General features: G+C 34.4%; 1 long non-coding RNA gene across 1 annotated transcript; it reads left to right on the plus strand.

The window, feature by feature from the left end:
- The first annotated feature begins 5595 nt into the window (after window positions 1-5595).
- LOC120081568 (uncharacterized) lies at window positions 5596-7181 on the plus strand. The gene is made up of 3 exons (XR_005482881.2): window positions 5596-6193; window positions 6278-6353; window positions 6909-7181. It is a non-coding gene; the product is annotated as an uncharacterized LOC120081568 (long non-coding RNA).
- The last annotated feature ends 4928 nt before the right edge of the window (window positions 7182-12109 follow it).

The following is a 12109-nucleotide window of genomic DNA, read 5'->3' on the forward strand; positions in this document are numbered from 1 at the left end:
ATGCATGTCAAGTCTTGTGATGCCATTTATTATTACTTTTTTAAGAAAAAAAATTATAAAATGGGATAGAATGAATAAATAATAATGGACTATTAATTAAGAAATCCTTGGTGAGAGCGATGCTATGTTTACCCGGCTCTTCCGGTTTTCCTTTTGACTGTCGTACACGTGGCTGTCTTTGGTTGGTAGTCAAGAAGGCTACCAACCTCTCTACTTCTGGTTGTTTTGACTGACTGAATATGGCTGGTAATTTTTATCTCTTCTTTTATTATTTTTGTACAATTTTCATGAGAATTAACACATTGATTTTATTTTAAAAGGAAAATGTTAAAAATTGATGGGAGAGGTAACTTAACAGCTACGAGTAAATTTAAAGCATTTTTTGTTCTTATTTATGAACTTAGGGTTGGGTAGAGTTATTTATAGCAACTACTTTTTGTCTATTGAGCTACCTTTAGGGTACCATATTAGACCGAAAATCTTACTCATTAGGATACAAGAAGCACGTTAGAAGTTTATACTACATTTTTTATGGAGCAATAGTTTTAGAAAAATACTTGGGTGCATTTCGAGTTACATACCTAGTTATCCAATCAATATTTGTCACATGTCAATTTTTTGTTTTTCTATTTTTTTAAAAATAATATTTTTGAATTCATTTTTACAAAGATACATGAAAATGAGTACAATCGAATATTACATAACTTTATATTAAGAAATGAATAGAAAATTATAAAAGTAATAATTGTGCATTACAAATGCAGTAGCATCTTTTCAAATTAAGAAAAGGAAGAATTATTTTTTTGGACCTTAAGTTTTGAGTTTGGTTTTCATATGGTACTTAGATTTCAAAGCGTTCCACTTTTACCCTCAAATCTTGAATTTAATTTTCATTTGGACCTTAGATTTCAAAATATCACATCTTTACCCTCGAGCTTTGACATTTATTTACATTTGGTCCTTACTTTTTAAGATTTGTGTTTTCAACTTTGATTTTCTTTTTTTCTTTCTTTTTAATTATTAAATGTTTACTTTAATTCTTGATTTTTATGTCTATTAATTAATTAAGAGAATTAAATTTATTCTTGTAACGCTCTGAAATCTAGGTAAGATTTAAATTAATTCGTGCAATCGATCGTTTCTTTTATTTAAAGGCCAAAGTTTAGGATTTTTAAATATTTTATTAGTGGTTGGAGTTATTTTTTTTGGGAAAAGGAATTGGGGGTCATATTTATCTATTTATTTGTTTATATCTATTTACTTTTGGTTGTTTTACCTTTTCCTAAAAAGAGGTAGGGTTAAGAGTTTGGTATTTTTTTTAATTAGGGTCCTCGGGAAGCTTGCAGTAGAGAAAAAAAAAAAAGAAAAAGGAAACCTTTCTCCTTCTTCTTCTTCCAGTCGTGCCACTGTCGTTTTCACCGTCAATCGAGTCCGCGTTCGCCAGTCGTCATTCTTCCCTGTCCGCTTTCGTTCGTTCTGTGGTGAAGCTCGACCGCGCAAGGAAACCTGTCTGTCGACCCGAAGCCGCCGTCGATCGCGAACCGAAGTTGCGCCCAGACCTGTTTGTCGATCTGAAGCAGTGATCAACGAATCGAAGCTGCGTCCTTCTCCTTGAGCCATATTGTCCTTCCCGTCTGCCAGCCACCGACCTAAACCCAAGCGCCGTCCGTCAGTCTTAGCGTGGCCGATTCTAGTTGTCATCGGATCGCGGTTGTTCCGCCTGCTCTTTCTATTTGGGATAAGTTTCGGTTCCTTTTGGCAGCCCATCGTCATTTAGTTGTCTTAGGCTAAAGCTAATTTACCCATGGAATTTTGTGGTTGGATTTAGGAACTTGTGGTGGTGAAGGAAGTTTCCAAGCGGAGTGAAGGTTCGTTTTGGGACAGTTCAATATCCCTAGGTAAGTGGTTTACTACCAGTCTGCCCTCGAACCTAAACATGTATTACGTATTGGTTTCTAAGTTGGAATAAAATATTTTGATATACCTACCGGTCAGATGAAAATTTTGGAAGCTTACGCTTATGTCACTATATGTCGATGTTGTATGCTGTCGCAAAGTTTGTTGGATGGATAAATTGTGAACTGTTGGGTGATTCTAGCATGATTTATGACCTTGTTTGTATGCTTACGTCTGTATGAGATTTTAATGACTATTAGTGTTGCCATTGGACTATACACATCGCATATTGTGAGCCTTCGGGCCATCCTATGCTTATGACGGTGTCCTTTTGGGACCACCACTTATGTTTATGTTTGTGACCTTTGGGGGTCACTACTTATGAAAGCATGCCTTCGGGTTCGCCCCTTATGCCTATGCCTACGCTTACACCGATGATGCTTTTGTGCACTTTAGAGGGGATTTTTCAGTATGTGAGGTATCCAGAGGAGCAGAAGCTGCAATGTGCCGCTTTTGTTCTCATCGATAATGCCAAGCACTGGTGGTGCTCAGCTGAGAGAATGATAGAAGCCAGTGGAGGCCAAGCCACGTAGGACTAATTTAAGGAGCGGTTTTATGAGAAGTACTATTCCGATGTCCAAAGCTTCATACAGAATAACTTCAGTCGAATTGAAAGAACTGAAGGTCCAGTTGCAGAAACTGCTTGATAAATGGTTCATACGACCCAGTGTTTCTCCATGGGGTGCACCAGTGTTGTTTGTGAAGAAAAAGGATTGATCATTACGTTTATGCATAGACTACAGGGAGTTGAATAAGGTGACCATTAAGAACAAGTACCCATTTCCTAAGATCGATGACCTGTTTAACCAGCTACAGGGTGCTACTGTATTTTCCAAGATTGACCTACGGTCAAGTTACCATCAGCCAAGGATCAGGGACGGTGATATCTCAAAGACTACATTCTGATCTAGATATGGGCATTACTAGTTCATTATAATGTCTTTTGGTTTGACCAATGCCCCAAAAGTATTCATGGATTTGATGAACAGGGTATTCGGGGATTTCCTGGACACCTTTGTAATTGTTTTCATTGATGACATCTTGGTCTACTTCAAGACAGAGGCGAAACACGAGGAATATCTTCGGAAGGTCCTAAGAACGCTGAGGGAAAACAAACTGTATGCAAAGTTTCCTAAGTGCGAGTTTTGACTACGAAAGGTATCCTTTCTTGGGCACGTGGTGTCGAAGGACGGGGTTTTAGTGGATCCAGCTAAGATTGAGACCATTACCAATTGGCCCCACTCTACAACGATCGGCGAGGTGCGCAGTTTCCTAGGATTGGCTGGGTACTATCGTAGGTTTGTAGAGAATTTCTCTAGCATGGCCACGCCGTTGACTCAGCTAACCAAGAAGGGAATTTCGTTTCTTTGGAGCAAAGCTTGTGAGGCCAATTTTCAGGACCTCAAGCAGAGGTTGGTTTCAACACTGGTTCTCACGGTACAAGATGGCTCCGGGAATTTCTTGATCTACAGTAATGCTTCTAAGAAGGGTTTGGGTTGTGTGCTTATGCAACATGGTTGAATGGTTGTTGCCTATGCCTCCCGCCAGTTGAAAAACCATGAGAAAACTATCTTACTCACGACTTGGAACTGACAACGGTGGTGTTTGCCCTGAAGATCTAGAGGCACTACTTGTATGGTGGAAAAGATCCAGGTTTTCACCGACCACAAGAGTCTGAAATACTTCTTCACCCAAAAAGAGTTAAATATGAGACAGCGCAGATGACTCGAGTTAGTAAAGGATTACGACTGCGAGATCCTCTACCACCCAAGTAAGGCGAATGTGGTAGCCGATGCCCTCAGTCAGAAGATCGCTCATTCGGCCGCCTTGATCACTAAGCAGGATCAGTTATGTAAAGATTTGGAGCGAGCAGAGATTGCGATGGCAGTGGAGAAAGTCACTTCGCAGTTAGCTCAGTTGACAGTACAACCAACCTTGAGGCAGAGAATTATAGTTGCACAGTAGGGTGATTCGGACCTGGTTCAGAAATGTCACCAGGTAGGGTCGGGCCAGACAAGTGAATTTTTCGTGTCGGTGGACCAGAGCCTTCTGTATCAGGGACGGTTATGCGTTCCAGCAAATGATGGCTTGAAGGGGGAATTATTGACAGAAGCTCATAACTCTCCATTCTAGATGAACCCAGGTAGTACTAAAATGTACCAAGATTTGAAGTAGTATTACTGGTGGCCCAATATGAAAAGGGAGATAGCCGACTATGTCGGCAAATGTTTAGTCTGTCAATAGGTGAAGGCCCCAAGGCAGAAGATAGCAGACTTGCTACAGCCATTGGATGTGCCATAATGGAAATAAGAGAGCATGACTATGGATTTCATTACGGGTTTGCCCAGGACAATGAAGGGCTTCTCAGTGATTTGGGTTGTGATAGACAGGCTCACCAAGGTAGCACATTTTATTCCAGGGAAGCCCACGTACGCGATGAGTAAGTGGGTTCAGCTATATATGAAGGAGATAGTAAGATTGCATGGTGTGCCAGTGTTAATTGTGTCCGACAGGGACCCTCGTTTCACCTCTAGTTTTTGGAAGAGCCTCCAGGAAGTCTTAGGGACGCGGTTAAACTTCAGTACAGCCTTCCACCCCAGACGGATGGACAAACAAAACATTTGAATCAAACGTTGGAGGTCATGTTGCACGTTTGTGCGTTGGAGTTCTTAGGGAGTTGGGACTCTCACTTGTATTTGGTAGAGTTTACTTATAGTAATAGCTATCAGGCTACCATTAGCATGTCGCCATTTGAAGCTCTTTACGGTAGAGGTTGCAGGTCTCCTCTTTGCTGGGGTGAGATTGGGGAGAGGAAACTGGTGGGAACTGAGTTATTGGAGTTGACAAATGAAGCCATATAGAAGATCAGGGCTCGAATGCTAAGAGCGCAAAGTAGACAAAAAAGTTACGCTGATGTTAGGCGTAAAGATCTTGAGTTTGAGGCAAGTGACTGAAAGTGGCGCCAATGAAGGGTGTCCTGAGATTCGGAAAGAAGGGTAAGCTAAGTTTGCGTTTTATAGGGCCATTCGAGATTTTGGATCGAGTCGGCCCTGTGGCTTACTGTTTGGCTTTGCCACCGTCTCTCTCCACAGTCCATAATGTTTTTCTTGTCTCCATGCTGAGGAAGTATTTAACGGACCCGTCTCATGTGGTGGACTTTAAGCCCTTGTAGCTGAATGAAAACTTAAGTTACGAAGAGAAGCTTGCGCAAATTATGGCCAAGGAGGTGAAAGTTTTGCGCAACAGGGAGGTGCCATTGGTGAAGGTTCTGTGGCAGAATCATCAGTTTGAGTGATATCCGTTGGTATCGGATTCAGAGAATTAGCGTACCGTTCGAGGCAACATAACAATATTCCTTTAGAAACCCCCCAAAAAAAAATTTTTGAAGGGGAAATGAGAGATATTTTGTTCCACCACAAAGAATTATTTGATTTTTGCATTTCAACTAATTTTAACTTGGGAGCGAGATGACGAGATTAGAACACTACATCCAGAGCTCTTCTAGAACTAGAAATTTTGAGGACGAAAGTTTCTTAAGGAGGGAAGGTTGTAATGCCCTAAAATCTAGGTAAGATTTAAATTAATTCGTGCAGTTGATCGTTTCTTTTATTTAAAGGCCAAAGTTTAGGATTTTTAAATATTTTATTAGTGGTTGGAGTTTTTTTTTTTTTTGGGAAAAGGAGTTGGGGGTCATATTTATCTATTTATTTATTTATATCTATTTACTTTTTTGGTTGTTTTATCTTTTCCTAAAAAGAGGTAGGGTTAAGGGTTTGGTATTTTTTTTTAAAAAAATAGGGCCCTCGGGAAGCGTGCAATAGAGAAAAAAAAGGAAACCCTTTTCCTTCTTCTTCTTCTCCCAGCCGCGCCACTGCCATTTTCACCATCGACCGAGTCCGCGTTCGCCAGCTTCCGTTCTTCTCTGTCTGCTTTCGTTCGTTCTGTGGTGAAGCTTGGCCACGCGAGGAGACCTGTTCGTCGATCCAAAGCCTCCGTTGATCGCGAACCGAAGCTAAACCCAGACCTGTCCTTCGACCCGAAGCCGCCGTCGATCACAAACCGAAACTGTTTCCAAACCTGTCTGTTGACCCGAAGCCGCGTTCTTCTCCTCGGGCCACACTATCTTTCCTGTCCGCCAGTTGCCGGCCTAAACCCAAGCGCCGTCCGTCAGTCTTGGCGCGACCGATTCTGGTTGTCGTTGGATCGCAGTTGTTTCGCCCGATCATTCTGTTCGGGGGTAAGTTTTAGTTCCTTTTGGCAGCCCATAGTCATTTGGTATTCTTGGGCCAAAGCTAATTTACCCATGGTATTTTGTGGTTAGATTCAGTAACTTGTGGTGGTTAAGGAAGTTTCCAAGCGAAGTGAAGGTTCGTTTTAGGACAATTTGATATCCCTAGGTAAGTGGTTTACTACCGGTTTGCCCTCAAACCTAAACATGGGTTACGTATTGGTTTCTAAGTTGGAATAAAATATTTTGATATGACTACCGGTCAGATGAAAATTTTGGAAGCTTACGTATATGTTATTATATGTCGATGTTGTATGTTGTCACAAAGTTTGACGGATGGATAAATTGTGCACTGTTGGGTGATCCTAGCATGATTTATGACCTTGTTTGTATGCTTACGTCTGTATGAGATTTGAGATTTTAGTGACTGTTAGTGTTGCCATTGGGCTATGCACATTGCATGTTATAAGCCTTCGAGCCCACACCCTATGCTTATGTACGGTGTCCTTTTGGGACCACCACTTATGTTTATGTTTGTGACCTTTGGGGTCACTACTTATGAAAGCGTGCCTTCGAGTTCGCCCCTTATGCCTATGTCTATGCCTATGATGCCCTTGTGCACTTTGGTCCAATGGAAAGACTATCAGATGACTGAGTGGGCTCAGTAGTTGGCCGCTTACTGAGTATACTTTTATACTCATTCTTTTCTTTTCATGTTTTTCAGGTAAGGGTAACGATAGACCGGCGCATGACAAGAGATCCGTGACCTAGCCATTTGGACAATTTACTGCTTCCGCACTTAGGCTTCATGTACTAGAGTCTAGTTTAGGAGTTAGGCATTTTAGAATCTTATGAAATATTCATTGATTTTATTTATTAATTTATTTAATTGTTATTTATTTTAAAGTTGGGTTAGGGGTACCCTGAACGGTCTTTTTTTTTAGGTTTTCTCATCTTTGCTTATTTGAGCGTTATTTAATTAAATAATTTTTTTTTATCTCTTTTATTTTATTATTCTTTAAGAAAATATATTGCCAAGCCTATGCATGCATAAAGTAGCGTCCTAGAAACATATTAGAAATTTAGGTCGTTACAATTCTAATTAATTTGATTTTTACTAATTTTCCATCTCCGTCGAAATTAATTAAAAATCTCACAGCATAATTGTTTTGACTTAATTAACCAAAAGCTCATACCAAAAACTAAAGTGAGCATCAGAACTAAGTGAAAACTAAATTAAAAAAAATAATAATAATGCAACATTTTGAAATTTAGGAATCAAATGAAAATTAATCTTAAAATTTACAAGTAAAAGTATGACATTTTAAACCCTTAAAAATCAAGATAATTGTTTTAAATAGTAAAATTGTTGAAGATATTTTCAAATATAGCAAAATATTACTGTTTATCATTGAAATTCTGCTATATTTATAAATAAGTTAACTTATTTTCCTTTATTTGAAAGCAACGTAGAAACAAAATTGGAGTAAAAAAAAATTCCCACAAAATCAGTTATAACACTTCACAAGTTCACGTCATGTTCAAAAAGCACACAATATTTTATTTTGTCAAAAACTTGACATTCGATTACATATTTACGAAGGCATCGTTTTTATCTAATTACTTTCACATATACTTTTCAAGACGTAGATTGAATAATAAATTAAATTATATCGAATAAATAAAATAAAACAATAGGAATAATTTGAATAATGAGTCCATAGACCATAGTCAAAATACAGATGTCCCAACGCTTAATAAATAATATGATATTAGGGGCACTTATTTTTTCCCGTTGTTTTTTGACCATCCAATATATATATATATATATTTTTCCATGCATACTTTTCCATGGACGAGAGCTACTTCTTTGAATAGCATTACTTTTGAAATTGAAATACCCAAAAAAAAAAAACAATAATAAGTTTCACACACTGTAGACCATACCATTGGATTTCCCTTGTCTCTTTTGTGTTTGGTCATTTTTTAATGTCACAAATGAAAATGTTAACAAAATCCTAATTGTTTTTAGACAACGTTCATAAAACTTCTAGAAATATTTCAAATCTAATACTTACATTTAGACTCTGTTCGATAATCATTTTATTTTTTATCTTTAGTTTTTTAAAATTAAGTCTATTTCTTTCTATTTTTTACCATGATTTGTATATATCTTAAGTACAATCGTTAAATTCTTAGTCAAATTCTAAATTAAAATAAATAAATAAATAAAAGCTACTTTTTTTAGTTTTCAAATTTTGGTTTGATTTTTTAAAGTAGTGATAAAAATAGATAACAAGAGAATAAATTTAGAGGTAAAAAAATGTCTATAGACTTAATTTTTAAAAACAAAATATATATTAAGTGGGACCTAAATGACATTCAAAGGGGATGTGACTAGTTAATTGAATTTAAAGACCAAGTGTTTGTAATGAAACTAGATGCTGAATGCAACTTTACACTAAACAAAAAGTTAAAAAATTTTATACCCAGAATATTCAAATTTTTTTTTGTTTGATTTAGCACTCTTTTGTGACAATTTAATCCGTGGAATTTAGTTTATAAATACATGTATCTGTGTTAATTTATCTATTTACTAGATAAGTTATCTAATTAAAATTTAACAATATTTTTTCATGATATGAACTAAATTTTATTAATTCTAAAGTATTAAAGACTAAATTGTTATAAATTAAAGTTTAAGGGTTAAAATATTGTTTTTGTAAAAACTCAAGTGTTATTTTATTATATTCTTTAAGAAATAAAATAATTTTGAAATGATATAAAATAAAAGGAGGCATAACTCAACTGACACATAACATACATACTCGACTAAAGGGTTAGAATTACAAAGATGTTACCTTTATAAAATGAATTGTGTGTATATATTTATTAACCTTCTTGTTAAAGGTTGATGTGAAATGTTGAATTGAAAATGATGAAAAGTAATTGTAGGTCTTCTAATAGGGTATGAAGAAGATGCCAAATATCAAATAAACAAAGAAATTTTGTTTGACTAAATCTCCCATCTTAAAATATAATTGATATCCATTTATCTAACTTCATTATCTTGCCATTTTTGGAAAACCTTTATAATAATAGATACCCAAATAGATTAAATGCATATTAATCAACAGCTTGTTTGATGATTGAGGGTTAGGGCCATTTTTGTACATTCAAGGAACTTTGACTATGCTCTTAAGAAATCTATTTAAATCGTTCTAAAAAAATATTTAAATGTTTTCAGAAAAAAAAAGAAGAAGATAAATCTATTTAAATATTCTTTTGATCCAAAAATTTTCTTATGAAAAAATTACAAAAACCACTCATATAAAATATAATGATAATTATAATTACAATCCTTAAATTTTCAATGGTAAAAATTGAGCACTTAAATTTATATAAGTATTAAAATTGGACACCCATAAACTTATCGTAGTTGTAAAAATTGGACCTTCAACTTCAAATTTATATGATTTTATATTATTTATATTTCTTTTTTAAATTTATGCTCTCAAATAGACATTTATATAAACATTTACAACATACGTCTAAATATTGTCTTACTTTATAGAAACAATGATTAAAAATGGTTAATTGTAGTCTAAATAAACTACAATCAAAGTTTCATTGACTAACTACAATAAATTCCATCAATTTTCATAATCTTTAAAATTTTTATCGATATCGATATTTCTATAAAATTGGAACTTCGACATTTTTATGGGCATCCATATTTTAAATCTTGATGGCACTCAAACTCAGAAAACAAGTGAGTTGTTTATGATAGTTTATGAGAAGGGAGTTGGAAGTTACATATGATGCATTTAATGGGAAAGAGATGGGCCCTGAAATGGGCAGTTTGTGGAGACATTGGGCCCAAAGGTAGTATTGGGCCATGTGGGTAAGACAGACGGCCCAAAAGAGAAATCAAAGCAATAACAAGTGGGAAATATGGTGGCAATTTGAATGGTACAGACACAGTGGTAGCCATTGTTCAAATGTAAAGTGACAGAGGAAACCCACTGCTCCACACAATAACAAGTGCAAATTTGACTCTCAGCCCTTCTTCATTCCTTCTCATTCAACTTCCTTCATCTTTAGTCCATTCACTTCCATCTAGTTCTTTGGCTACTTGTCCATATTTTAGAAAAAGAAAGTCAATGAAATTTAGTATGAGATAATGATAGATGTCAGTTGTAACTTGAATTGTTAAAACGTGTATTCTTTTTTAAGTCAGAGATTCAAATTTTTCATACCTTTATTTGTTGGTAAGGAAAAACCTTATACTTTTAGAATAGTTTATTGGCAAGCCATAATAATCTAATTATTAAAAGAAAATATTTACATTTTTTTTGTTTACTAATCAATGTAGGAGAAAATTTTGTTTTAATTAAATTTATGTATTTATCAATTTTATTAAACACTAAAAACAGTAAAAAGCTATCTCATAATCACTTTTGACATTTGTAACATCAATCAAAATGGAGTCTTAAAAATATGTATGAGAGTGATTTTGAGATGGTCAAAATCACTTTTTCTCTTGCCAAAATTATTTTTTTTCTAAAATGATGGTAAGCTTGAGCTAAAGTTGATTTTAGAAAAATCTAAAATCATTTCAAATTGATTTTGGACGAATTAATTGATAGGTGATTTTTGTTAAGTGATTAATCGAGAATCAAACTCAAAACGGCCATCTAATTCAGTTTTTGTTAAAATATTGTTGGCTAGCTATTTGTGAAATCATTTTTTTAAAATCTTAAATATTGGAACAAAAGATGACAGGTATTGTTTGTAATTAAATTGTTAATAAAACAATATATATATATATATATATTTGAATTTTCTTCCAATATATATTATAAAAATTCATCTTACTCAGAATATCAACCATGCATATAAGAATGTAACTAATAAAATAAATAGAAATATATAGAAATATATATTTACCATAATTATTTCTCAAATAGAAAATAAAATTTTGAGTAATTGGGTAACTCTAAATTCACTTCTAGAAACAAACACAATAATTCAAAATCACTTTTAAATATTTGAAAATCATTTTAAAAAGTTTGGAAACAAACATATAATTTAATTATTTAAAAATCAATTTTATAAAATCAATTAATCACTTTTTCCAATATCATTACTCCAACTATCACTCCCAAGCACATCTTAAGTTTATGTTTTGGGGTGATTTTGAAATTGTTAAGATCCTTCGAACATGCCTTGAATCACAAAAATCAATTTAATATTTATTTTTTTTTTACTTTTGAATGCAATTTGCACATCATCAAAATTGATTTTAGTAATTAAGAGCATGTTTCAAAGTGATTTTAAAAATTACCAAAGTGATTTTACCGAATTACTCCCAACACATATTCTAAGTAGTGCGCAAGTAAAATATGCAAGAGAAGAAAAAATAATTACCACTGAATATCAAAGAGATTAGATATGATAATTTAACTAACAACTCTATAATTGAAACATATTGTGATGCTGAGAGTTTTATTAGGTTGGTTCACCTTAATATATTCCATATCCATTACTTTCAAATTATGTTCATCTTGATCCTATTCTTTTAAAATGTCAGTTTTGATCCATGTAATTTTAAAAAGTGAATTTTTTCATAAATTTATTTTCATTTTTATTTTATTTTTAAGATACCAAAATAATTTGTTCATAATCTTATAGAAACAAAATAAATATGGGGAATTGGAACGCCCGACAAAATTTAAGGTTTCGTTCTGAAAAATGACAAAACTGAATAAGATTTATGACAATTCACGTAACATGCACATGCCACAAATTCTTAAGTCTCTTATTTGCTCTTGTCTAGTTTGGTTGATGAAACTACGAATACTAGACAATTGTATAATAAACACAGGGTCGAGTTATGTATACAAGCTAATTGCTAATATTTCT

The sequence above is a fragment of the Benincasa hispida genome, chromosome 7 (assembly GCF_027475165.1).
Source record: "Benincasa hispida cultivar pf3 chromosome 7, pf3_genome.v1.1, whole genome shotgun sequence".
Taxonomy (NCBI): Eukaryota; Viridiplantae; Streptophyta; class Magnoliopsida; order Cucurbitales; family Cucurbitaceae; genus Benincasa; species Benincasa hispida.